Here is a 13264-nt window from a genome sequence, read left to right as displayed (position 1 = left end):
GCACCTGGGAGATGGGAGACACAGATTAAAATCCCAACTCCGCCTGATTTAGAGCAGAGACTTGGACCTGGGTGAGCGTCCTAGCCACCAGGTTATTGGCTCTAATGGGGCAGTCTGTCCCAATCTCTCCTCTGGGAGCTGTTCCACTTTGTCTAAATAATTCCATATTTACTGGGTGAGAGAGTGACTGACTCTGTAGCCCAGGGACCGGGGCACTCACCTGGGGGATGGGAGCCCTGGATTCAAACCCCTGCTCCAAATCCTACAGTGTCTCCAACACCCCAGGGGAGTGCTCAAAGCACTGAGCTAATGGGTATTCGGGGCCTGCCCCCACTGTCTTTTGTGCAAGGCTCACTCCTGAAGGCGTGCGCTGAGCCCCAATCAGGCCCTGCCAGTGACATAGGTTGGGGAAGAACGCCTAGTTTGAGAATGCTCCTGCAGGGGCTTCCAGCAGTTTGTTAACTGTGGGGCAGAGTCAGGACTTGGGCAGTTTTGTTCCCTCCTACCAGTGGAAAATTAGGCACAGGGGGACTTCAGGCAGCAGCTGAGCAGTGGCTTTGAGACTGTCAGTAGTGCCTAAGAGTTGGACTTCGGCACCCAACGAGGCAGTTAGGCCCTAAATATATTCATGACTCTAGCCCCCCAGTTAGTCCAGTGTAAATCCAGAGCTATTCCCAGGCAGTCAGTCTCTGGAGTTACTCCACACTGATACCAGCAAACCTGACATCAGAATATGGCCCACGGGCTGAGCAAGTCCAAACAGGTTTAGGATCAAAGGGTCTTTTCAATTCAAAGTGAAGCATTCGCTGCCATGAGCATGAGAACACGCCAAGCCACTGAAAAAAGACAGAGCAGCCTCGGCCTCAGGAGCTAATTGTAAAGGACGTTAGGCTCTAAACCTGTCTCGTTTGGAGAACCCACAAGAAGCCACTCCCAGCCACACCTCCACAGATAGGTACCAGAATCCTTTGTTCTACTTCCCGCTCTGTGTGGGCGCTAAGGTTTACAAGCCATTCATGTGACCAGATGCTGCCACGTGAGCTCCTGAAAGCTCATCACCTTCAGTGGAATGTCAAGGTGCCCAGCACCACCCAGGAAGCCCGACAGCACCTGAGCAAAAACGCTTCAGAGGAAGAGCGGAGAAGAGGAATGGGAACACATTCACCCACGCACCTCAAGTGCTGTGGACAGCCCTGAGACCTATCGGCTGAGAACTGCCGCACTCGAGGCTCCTGTCAAGCCTTTAAACAATAATCACGCCCCCCTCCACCCGGAAAGACATTTACAAAAATGTGACTAACAAGCAGTAAACAAAGTGACACAAAGTCTGTGGTCTGCTTGGCACAGAAGCAGTTTCCACCCCTAAGATTGTCTCCTAGCATCTCCTGCCCATTGCCCAGTCCCCTACCCACCAAAGCAGGTTGTCATTTTGTTGTGTTTCAGCTCACTGGGGCAGCGACTGTCCTTTTTATTTCACAGATCCATAGATTGTAAGGTCAGAATGGACCATTATGATCACCCCCTTGTCTGACCTCCCACCTAGCACAGGCTTGAGAATTTCACCCAGTGATTCCTTCTGCCAGCCCAATACTCTGTGGATGAACTAGAGTGTATCTTTTAGAAAGACATCCTGTCTCTTTGCAGAGTCTTCAAGTGACGGAGGATCCATCTCATCCCCGTAAAGTACCATGCACAGCGACTGCACTAGAGACAGTACGTAATAATCATATTCTGTGCAGCTACAGCATCTGCTATCTGAGCGCTCTATGAATAAGGATGAATTAAACCTCATGGCGCCCAACATGAGCTGGGGCCATATTAAGATCCCCCTTTTACGGACAGGTTAACAGCACAGAGCTAAAGTGACATGCTCAAAGACACAGCAAGTCTGTACTAACAGCTGGGAAGAGAACCTGACTGCTGGTCCTCTGCTGTTGGAGCCCTGTGACACACCTTGCTTCATTAACAGAGGCATCTGGTGTGGAGAGTGAGCCACGCCCTGAGTGCTGCCCTGACACTGGGTTGGTTGATGGACTGCTCTTTGTAATCCGTTCTCTGCTCCCTGCAGCCTGGGGAACAGAGCGACAGTTCCAAGGCCCAGATTGTTTCCGGAGTTGGCCTCCGTGCTCCCTAACAGAGAACGGGACAAGGGAGCAGGGCGGAGATGGGGAAGGCAATGGAAGAGAGGAGAAGAAAAGAGAGCAAGGAGGAGGAGAGGTGAACACAGAAGGCAAGAGGACACAAGTAGCAAGTAGTTGTGTTGTCCCTGAACCCAGAAAGTCTTTTGGACCAGACACTCATTCACGCCCCACTGATATCACCTGTGAAAGCCACAGAATCCAGTATTTGATCCAGGACAATTCTGCCTTCATCTTGTGACCCACCACGGCTGTAATACACCCCCACTGTGCTCTCTTGGGTGGCTCAGGGTGTACTTATCCCATTGGCGATGAATACAAGCTGCTGTTGGCAGACTGAAGGACTGGAATCCATACAATTGCAGGGGGAGAGTTATGTATTTCAGGGAGCTGATTCAACACCCCCTCCTCAAATGACTAACCCAGGGATCCCAGTCATTGGTGGGGGGCGGATAGGGACAGAGCCGCATCCTGGCACCAGTAATCTTGTGAAATGAGAATGGGCTTTGTTAATGACAGGCAGCTGTCTTTGTAGTAATTTGGTATTAGCTCCACCCTGATTGTACCAAGAGGTGCTCACTCTCACTGAAATAGCTACAAAAAAATTCCCTCTGATATCTGTCCTGGGTCATGGCCCCGAGTGTGGATGGAAACCCAGGTGTCTGACACCATTCCAAACTGGCACCCATCCCAGGAAGATGTGGAGGTCACATCTCCTCATGCTTTGGTGCAGCCTCCAGCAAAGATCCCAATAAATAATGTAAAAACCCAAATCAATATTTCAACACATTTTCAAATCCAGTGACATGAAACTGCTTCTGACTCTTTCTTCCCTGCTGAGTGCGGTCTAGCTGCAACTCAAAAGTTATTTTTAATGTGAAATCTGCATAAAAGCAGATTATATGACATTCTCTTTCCTTTAATCACGGGCTAGATCTACCCAGCATGACGACAGACCCCGGCATCACAGAATGGAAGGAAAGATCAGAGCAAAGTCACAGCTGGGGAAATAGCATTTCTCATCTCTTCAGCTGGGACCCAAATGAGGGCAACCCTCAACTCCACTGTGAATGGCAGGCGCTCATCATCTTGCAGGAGGGATCAGCACTCTGCAGGACCAGATTTTTATTTCACATTGTAGGGAAGCAGATCAGGAACACAGCGCTAGCAGAATCCAATCCTGAGCGGTGCTGTGTCCACTCAATTGTGGCTGCTCAGCGCCCCCCAAAATCAGGGCCACACTTTGCATCCGTTCCTCCAGCCATTTTCATATTCCAGCCTCCAAGGCCCAGTGTTTCTAGGACAGGGCTTTCCCACACCCCTGCCACTTGATTTTACCTCCCGTCCCAGGAATTATCATTTTAAGTGGCCGGTTCCTCCTGTCCAGGGACTTCCAGGCACCTCAACAGCATTTGCGAACAAAACGACAAACTCACACCATGAAGCAGCCTTCCAAGTGGGGCTGGGGGATTTCCTGATTGGCAGGCTGCATCTCCCTCCCCAGAACAGAGATGGATTAACTCTTTCTGTTCCCCAGGGGCTGTTGAGTATCATTATTTATTATTCGTATTACAGTAACACCACGTGCAGCTGGCCGAAACTAGGAATTTTCATTTGGCAGGAAAATTTGAAACCTGACATTTCCCATCCAATGGAAATGTGCTTTTTTTTTCCTTTTTTTCATTTTTGGAAATTTTCCTTTAGAAAAAAATTCAAAATTTCATTTCAAGATAAAATGTTCATTTCAAAACAAAATTTCACATTTTTTCCTACGGGAAATTTTGTCTAAATCAATAAACAAAAATCTTCCAATCAGATCTACTGAGGAGCCCCAGTCATGGACCAGAGCCGGATTGTACTAGGCGCTGTACAGACATAGATCAGAGATGGTCTCTGCTCCAAAGTGTCCACCATCTAAGGCTGACATTAAAGCATGGCTCTATCCTAGACCCCACTTTGCCTTACAGGGGGACAAGGTTGGCAAGAGCCAAATGGAAGTGATTTTATTTTAACTTGGGGGTATTTTAGACCCTTCCTCACTGGATGTGAGGAATAAGCTCCACCCCTTGTTAATGACATCGAAGAGGGAGTCCCCTAGGGTTTCCTCATGGCAGCTGCTGTTTTCAGCAATCAGCAGCAGACCCTTAAGGCCAACCTGTGACACACACACACCTCGAGGCCCCCCTCCTGCTCCTCCCCATCCCCAAGAGATAGGTAGGGCAGGTGGGTGGGACGGACTCACTTTCCCAGCTGGGGGAGAAAGGACTGGGTGGTGGAGGGCGGGGCTCATCAGACACAGACCAAAATGACTTGTGACTTTTGGAGCCCAACCTGAGACACCTGCAAGGGGCCTGGTTTTCAGGGAAAGGGGCTCAGCACTTTCTTCAAAGCAAGCCCCTTCAAGGTGTCTCGATTTGGTGCTCCAGAATCACCAATCACTTGGGACAATCGCAGTCCTACTTTCCATTTTCTCTCCCCTTCCAAGAGCAGATCAAAGGACCATCCAGCAGGGAGGGGAGAACCTGCCAGCGGAGGGGGGTGGGGGAGACCAAAGGCTCTGGCAGCTGTTTCTTTTTTTCCCCAGGCAATGAAACCATCCCCCTCACCATACAGCTTGGCGGGGAAGGGGTTGTTTACCCCCCAGCACCACACCCCGGCAGGCAGATAGCTGGAAAAGGCCAAGCCGTACTGCTGCTGTAGGGCTAACTTCCCCAGCAGCTGAGCTGCCTCCCTCCTGCTGCTGCCGTGAGAAAACACTAGGGGGCTCCCTCTCAAACGTCAGCAGCAGCGGGGCAGGGGCTTAACCCTCAGACCAGGAGTGGAGTAGGGTCCCCCACAAACGCCCTAAAAACAAAATGTAAAAGTTACCCCCATATTGGGCCATCCCTGACCCTAACGCTTTGTATTTTTTATAAGTGAAGGTCCAGGGAGAAGCAGACATATCAGATCCTCTCCCCGGCCTGCTCGAACCCCCTGCAGGATACAGGACAGGGGTGCAGAATTAGGGCCAGAAATTCAGGCATCTGCACAAATGTACTGGACAGTGTCTGGGTGACATGAGATCAGCCCATAGGCTGCACTGCACATTGTGCCCAGTGCCGTGTGAGCAGCCAGTGGGCTCCATCGGATGCAATGTCTGGTGACCAGAGACCGGCCCACAGGCCCGAGGGGACACAGTGTCCCAGGAATGTGAAAGCAGCCAGAGGATCACAGCAAAAACCACGACTGAATCAAACTGGAATGAAATCAGAAACCTTCTGAACCACAAATCCCTCCCTGGGGTCAGGGCATGGACTTCAGGGGACCTCTTCCACCAGGGATCCATTCAGCCCTTTATTTGCTTATTTAATCATTTGGACTCAAACCAAGAGAAATGCTCCTGGTGCCCTGCCACCAATTAAACATATGGTCAAAAGGATACAAACAAAACAGGAACAAACCCTGCCCATAGAGAACCAGCCAGCAGGAGAACCACTGCATGCCCACCCTCTGACTGCCAGCTGTCTAGGCCCCTGCCCACACTGATGGGTGGGTAGTTGCCACCACTGCCCCCAAGGATGCCCCCTGAGCCACTACAAATGTTTTGATTCCTCCAATCCCCTTGCAAATGGCTCAGTTTGAACACCATCAACTGTGCATTTCATTTCACATCCACTTTCCAGGGACACCCAGCTCCATGTGACCCGGCAGACCAAGTAATTGTTATGAAACCATGATGCTGCATCTCAGAGGCTGGGTCTTTGAGTCATGGAGGAGGCTGGCTCAAATACTCAGGTTTTAAATGGCCATGCAAGCCCAGCTCATGGGAGATGGAGCAGACCTGTGCAAATCAGGAATCTCCCTTGAATGAAGGGATGGGTGGCCACCTTGTCCCAAGAAACAGCATTTTTTCCTCCATACCCCCCTGTTCATTTAATTTCACCACCAGACTCATGGCCCAGGGCTGAAGGAAAGAGTGAAAGGGCTCTTCCAATCAGTGGGGGCATTGAAGGACCATCATCATCTCCTAGCATCTCTGCGGTAGAGTGCTTGAGCACTCTACCAGCCACGGAACTGAGGCTGTGTCTACACGGGCAAACAATGGGATACATGATTCCCTACTGGAGATGCCCCACCAGCGGCAGAAATGGTGGAAGATAGAGGGTAGACGGGGGCACATGCAGGCTCAGGTACTGAATTATCTAAACTGGCTTTGTAGTGAAAATACTCGAGCCTCAGGTACTAAACATCTTCCACCACTGACACCACCCCACAGTGGTAAAGACGCCTATGGCCTGTCTACAGTCTGGCTTCCACTGCTGGTGGAACTGCACAGACGGTGAATGACAGGGTCCCGTTTCTTCCAGAGCACAGAAGGCTTGAGAGACCTCAGGCCACCTCTGAACATGGGCCTCTTGTATCACCCTACACCCACTGACGGCAGCTAGGTTTCACTCCCTTTCGTTCAAATGAGGGGGCCAGTCCAGTGCTCTGGTGGCACCACAAACCTGAATCTGGGTCCCTCATTCCCAGGGCTTGCAGGAGGCTTGGAGCGCTACAGAGAAGCACAATGAGTCCTATGGGAGTGGGGCACTTGGGATGGCTCTTAGGCAGCCGTTCTGGGCTGACGCAAGGAGCAGCATGGATGAGCTCTAAAAGAAGGCATATCTGACCTTCCATGGAAGGATGGTGGCCTCATGACGAGATTCAGGGGACAGTTATAAAGGGAACAATAGAGACATGGCTTTAATTCCTAGGTACTCCGTGTTTCCTTACCAGCTACTCTGACAACGGCTCTCTCTGCTGGGTCCAGCACTGAATCCTGGCTCTTCCGCTTCTTCTGCTCATGCAGAGGTAAATTCCAGGGTAAGGTGTCGCCCGGGGGGCAAGGAGACAGACTTCCCGACCTCTCGCTTCTGTAGGACCTCTCACTTCGGCACGACCTCTCGCTCCGGCATGACCTCTCGCTGAGGGTCTCTTCGTCAGAGGAAGACATGGCCCACACGAGAGGGATCCGCTACTCTTCAAGGACAGCAATCTGTGGGTGGATAAAACAACACATGAAGTTCAGCTCCATGGGAAGATACTAGCAACCTTCTCTTGATGTTCCAAGCGGTCCTACCAATACGTGGCCACTGGGTGGCTCAGGGGGTTGGCACTGCAATGGGCATCCTTTCCGGTCCAAGCCACCTGTTCCAGTTTGACACAGGCAGGTAATGAGTGCTGAGCACTTAACAACCTAATGGCTGTTCAGCGCCTATGGGAAATTAGCTGGCGTGGGCCCCCACTCAGGGTCCCCGTGGAAATGGCATGCATGTTGGCAGTCTCAGCAGAAACGAGCAAAGGCTGAACTAGGCCTGGAGACCTTGAGAGATGTCACTCCAGGGCAGGCTTAAGGCAGGATGATGCGAGTATAAGCTTACGCTGCTATTGCATGTAATGTGTCTGTTCCGGGCATGAACAGCCCTTCAACCTTCCTCAGCTCTCAGGACACCACCAAAAACCCAACCAGCACAGAGCTGCCCCAAGCCAGGCAGGAGGGTAACAGCGTGAGGGCCCTCACAACAACGTCCAGACAACGCCAGCTGGAACGGCAGCTTCCTCAAAGCAGACACCTGTCAAGAACAGCCAGAATTCCAGCAGCGTGAGCTTCCTCACAGCAGTGCCAGCTACAGTCTGCCACAGTGTGACCTGCCTCACAGCAGGGCCCTGCAGTGCTAAGCAGAACAATCACCGTGGGAGTGTACTCAGAACAGTGCCCTGTAAGGGCCAGCTACGATTCCTGGCCTATGAACTGCCCCCCAGAATTTTGTGAGCTTCCTCACAACAGTGCCCTGTCAGTACCGTGTAGCTCTCCCGGCCTATGAACCTCCCCCTAGAAGCTGTGAGCTTCCTCACAGCAGTGGCCTGTCGGTGCTAACCAGAACAGCAGCCTCGTGATCTTTCTCACAGCAGTGCCCTACACACCATTGCCTCAGTTTGCCATTTTCTGTTACAGGATGACTTCAATCCAGGGCTCCGCATAGGAAGTACAACACCATCATCTTGTCTTGGCCCCCAAAATATAAGCTGGTACCATCGGAGCTCTATGCACCTTGCTCAGTTCAACAAAGCAAACTCAGATTTAAAAAAAAAAAAAAAATCTGACAAGAAGAAGGTTTAAAATCTAAACTACTAAGAAATATCCATTGTCCCCGATCTTCCCCAAAGTGGGAGCAGCTGTAAAAATCCACTTTATTAAACATTATAGGAACAAATTGGTAGCGGCTTCCTATCCTAAGTGGAGAGTGAGTCTGTGCAATGTACATTCAGAGAGCAAATAGGCACTTTGCCATAAGACATATTTTAAACAACTCACATTTCATTCTCTAGAACCACGGGGAAAGAAACGTGCCTGATTCCTAAAATCTGTAATGGAGGAGACGCTGTCTCTCTGGAGGACAGTATTAGCCCTAGCAGTTGTATGTAATCAGCGAAACAGGAACAAAGAGAACAAAAATCCAGAGAAATAAATAATGTCATGAGTCATTCACCTCCCAATGATAAGCAAAAATTTTGTTTTTGCTGTTTATCCTCTACAATATGGACCTGCCCATGTATGCACTGTCCGCCTGCATCTGCCATGCTAAGAGAAATAGAGGGAAAATGTCTCTTCTCCCCATTTGCTTGGGAACACACCCACATCAGGGGCAGCCAGGAATAAGGACTGAAAGCCCTGTTTGCATAGCAGGGGAAGGAGGCTGCTCTTCTGGGCGGAGAGGACGAGGCGGTAGCGGGGGTTACCAGTGGAATAGCGGGGCGATCATTAACTGGATTTGTTCCGGCAATCCAGCAGGTGCCAGGAGGGGAGCAATGTGCATGGCTCGCAATGGTTTGGGTGCATACCACGGGAAGATCGGGCCAGGGGCCAGGCTGCTTCTGCGGAAAGCCCCCTCCCCACCCATTCCCCAATCCACCCCCCCACTCCCCCCCCATTCCCCAATCCACCCCCCCCCGACTCCCCACCCATTCCCCAATCCACACCCCCCCCCCACTCCCCAGCCTCGTCAGCGGCACATTATCGACGGCAAAACCATCGACCTGCGGGTCCCCCGCGGCAAAGGACAGAGCCCCGCAAACGCCGCTCCCCGCCGGCCCGGGGCGGGGCCGCCAGAGGTGCCCCTGGGCTCCGAGGATCTGCCATGAACCCAGCCGAGGAGAGGAGCCCGCCCGCATCCCCCCCGCTCGCCGGACTTACCCCCGCGCCCGGCGGCGGCCTCCCGGGCCAGCGCCCCGCTCCGCGCCCGGCCCCCTGGGGCGCTCACCCGGCCGTGGCTGGCTCCGGGGCGCTGCCAAGGCAGGATGGAGAAAATAAATCCCCCCAAAGAATAGGAGCATCCGAGCGTGTGCAGCCCATCGCCGCTCCCAGCCCCGCTCCGCGCTCCGAGCGCAGACACCTCCCCCTGCTCTGCCCGCCCCTCCCGGGAGCCAATGCCCGGAGCGGGGGCTCCCCGCACCCCCGGCCCGGGAGCCTGGCACGGAGCCGGGGGTTCCCCGCACCCCCGGCCCGGGAGCCAATGCCCGGAGCGGGGGCTCCCCGCACCCCCGGCCCCGGAGCCTGGCACGGAGCCGGGGGTTCCCCGCACCCCCGGCCCCGGAGCCTGGCACGCAGCGGGGGGCTCCCCGCACCCCCGGCCCGGGAGCCTGGCACGGAGCCGGGGGTTCCCCGCACCCCCGGCCCCGGAGCCTGGCACGCAGCGGGGGGCTCCCCGCACCCCCGGCCCGGGAGCCTGGCACGGAGCCGGGGGTTCCCCGCACCCCCGGCCCCGGAGCCTGGCACGCAGCGGGGGGCTCCCCGCACCCCCGGCCCGGGAGCCAATGCCCGGAGCGGGGGCTCCCCGCACCCCCGGCCCCGGAGCCTGGCACGGAGCCGGGGGTTCCCCGCACCCCCGGCCCCGGAGCCTGGCACGCAGCGGGGGGCTCCCCGCACCCCCGGCCCAGGAGCCTGGCATGCAGCGGGGGGCTCCCCGGGCACGGAGCACTCCCTACAGTACCCAGGGGCTGGCTGTCCCTCATGTTTTCCTGGGACCCCTGCAGATCCAGTGCCCTGAAAGGGGCTCCACACAACCCAAAATGAGGGGGGGCTTCACCTCTCCTTTGGCTCTTTGTAGGGCGCTTGAGAAGCGGGGAAAGGGGGTGTCAGCCTGGTGGAGAAGGATGGGCTCCTCTTCGCCCCTGTGTCCATGGGGCAGGCAGAGTCCGAACCCACCGCGGGCAGGGGAATAACGCACACCTCTGCCTCCTCCCCCGAGAGTCAGCCAGTCTGGGTTATGGGCAGAAACTGGAGCTGCCCCCAGGGCATGCTGCCCTCTGCTCTGTTCCCCTTCCCCGTCCCTCCCAGCATGTACCAGCACCCTCACCCTATTCATCCACCTCCACCCACCTTCCCCCCATTCATCCACCTTCATCCACCTCCACCCACTGTCCTCCCATTCATCCACCTTCCCCGCATTCATCCACCTCCACCCACCATCCTCCCACCCATTCATCCACTTCCACCCACCATCCCCGCATTCATCCCTCATCCATCCCCTCACCATCACTCTCCTGCATTCATCCACCTCTGCCCACCACCCCATAGAGTGCCTCAATATAAATCCATAGTATGGCCAAATCTTGAATACTGCCTGCAGATGTGGTCGCCTCACCTCACAAAAGATATGTTGGAATTAGAAAAGGTTCAGAAAAGGGCAACAAAAATGATGAGGGGTGTGGAACAGCTGCCGTATGAGGAGAGATTAAAAAGACTGGAACTGTACAGTTTGGAAAAATGACGACTAAGGGGGAATATGAGTGAGGTCTATAAAATCATGACTGGGGTGGAGAAAGTAAATCAGGAAGTGTTATTTACTCCTTCTCATGACACAAGAACTAGGGGTCACCAAATTATATGAATAGGCATCAGGTTTAACACAAACAAAAGGAAGTATTTCTTCACATAACGCACAGTCAACTTGTGGAACTCCTTGCCAGAGGATGTTGTGCAGGCCAAGACTATAACAGGATTAAAAAAAAACTAGATAAGTTCATTGAGGATAGGCCCAACAATGGCTATTAGCCAGGCTGGGCAGGGATGGTGTCCCTAGCCTCTGTTTGCCAGAAGCTGGGAATGGGCGACAGGGGATGGATCACTTGATGATTCCCTGTTCTGTTCATTCTCTCTGAAGTACCTGGCATTGGCTGGTCAGAAGACAGGATACTGGGCTAGATGGACCTTTGGTCTGACCCAGTATGGGTGTTCTTATGTTCTTATTCATCCACATTCACCCACCATCGCCCCACCCCATTCATCCATCTCCATCCACCATCCCCCAATTCATCCACCTTCACCCACCATCGCCCCATTCATCCACCTTGCAGACCCCTGTGGATCAGTGAGAGGCTAGCAAGCATCATCACCATGCTGGCCCCAGGCCTCTGCTGCAGCTCTGTGTCCTTATCAGCTCTGGGCCTGGGGCCTGGCAGTGTGGCTCAGCTGGAGCTATGCTACCAGGCCTTCCTTGGCTGCAGTTACCCCAAGGCCCCTCTTTAAAGGAGGATCCCCGCTGCGGAGTGGGCTTGGTGGGAAAGGCAACAGACCCACAGCATTGTCTCTTTATGGGTAAGCTCATCTGGGTGCAAGGGTGGACAATGTGTGACCCCTCACCGGCCTGCCTATTCCTCCCCCAGCCTGTCCACTGTTTGTCTTTTCCATCAGGGCAGATCCCTGGACAAGCGAGGAGGTTTTCGTGAGGGCCGGGGAGTGGGGGAAGATGGGGACATGAGGCAGCCGAGTCCCTACAGCGGAGGGGAGAGCCGTGTGAAGAGGGTCCCCTCCACACATCCTCCTAGTTTTAGTCAATAAGAGGACTGATGTTTGGTTTATATATCCATTGTTCATCATTCCAAACCACCCTCCTCCTCCTTTAAAGTCTCATCGCACATGGTCCAGCCGGACCTACCCACCCTGTCTCTCTCTAGCCCCAGCCCCGCCGTGCCAGCTGTCTCTGTCTCAGCACACAGTGCCACCACTCCCAGCATGAGAGCCTTCTCCTGGGCAGTTCCTGTCCTCTTGTTATTCCTCTGCCTCATCTATTTTCACATCTCATCTGAAAATGGCCCTTTTCTCTTCCTGTGCCACATAATTCATTACCTGTCTCTATCTGGGGAATACAGTGAAAGATGCTGTACAGAATAAAGCAATGGTGTATGAGTATGGATGACCTGGGGAAAGGAACATGCCATAAAAGTGACACATTTTCTTGCAGATATTTAACTGGAGGCTGATGGGAAGAGGGAGGGAGCAGTCAGCACAGAGGAGAGGAAGCAAAATCATCAGATCCAAATATAGCTACTGAAGATATATAAAGTCGGAGAAAATTATATTAGCCCTGTGTATGGGACTGCTGAAGCTACACATACAATATTACATGACTTAGCACTTACCTTCCAAAATCTGAGAACCTGGCTTTCTCCCTGAGCCACAGTGGCTGTTGAAATCAGGTAGGTGCTCAAGTTAACTGTCCCTCTATTCAATATTGAATGCCAGGGAGTTGAGGGCAGTGTTTGTACAGCACCTTGCACAATGGAGCCCTGGTCCTGTTGCAGTCTTCGGGCACTACAGTGAAACAAACGAATAATAATAACAACAAAGGGTGTTCTCAGGAGAGGGCCCTTGACCCTGGGATTCATTACTGTTACGGGCTAGGGACTCAAGTTTGTTAACCTCCAGTGGCATAAGACTCCCTCCCTTTTCCCAGACATTGGCCTCGGAAGCAGGGCTGCTGCCTCTGTATTGGGAGGCCTGTCGTTTCCCTTTGTTTCTCCTGCAAACAACATCTGGTAAAGATCCGCCTGTGCCCCGCGATGGGCGAACAAGGACAGTACAGGACACTAACGAGCACGGGGATGTTATAAAAAAGCTCCGGGGAGGTCATGTGCTCAGGCTTATGGAGTGGGATGATACATGTGCCACATCAGCACCCAGCATCCCCTATAACTAGAGACAGTGGGGGTGGGGGGGTTGGGTCAGCGTACAGCAGGTATTCTCATGTCTTAGCCACCTCACTGAAGAAAGCTAGACTTCCAAAGAATCAGATTTTCCACAGGGATTTCAAAGATGCCAATAG

The sequence above is a fragment of the Eretmochelys imbricata genome, chromosome 19 (genome assembly GCF_965152235.1).
Source record: "Eretmochelys imbricata isolate rEreImb1 chromosome 19, rEreImb1.hap1, whole genome shotgun sequence".
NCBI lineage: Eukaryota > Metazoa > Chordata > Testudines > Cheloniidae > Eretmochelys > Eretmochelys imbricata.
The sequence above is the reverse complement of the archived record's forward strand: the minus strand, read 5'-3'. Positions refer to the sequence as shown.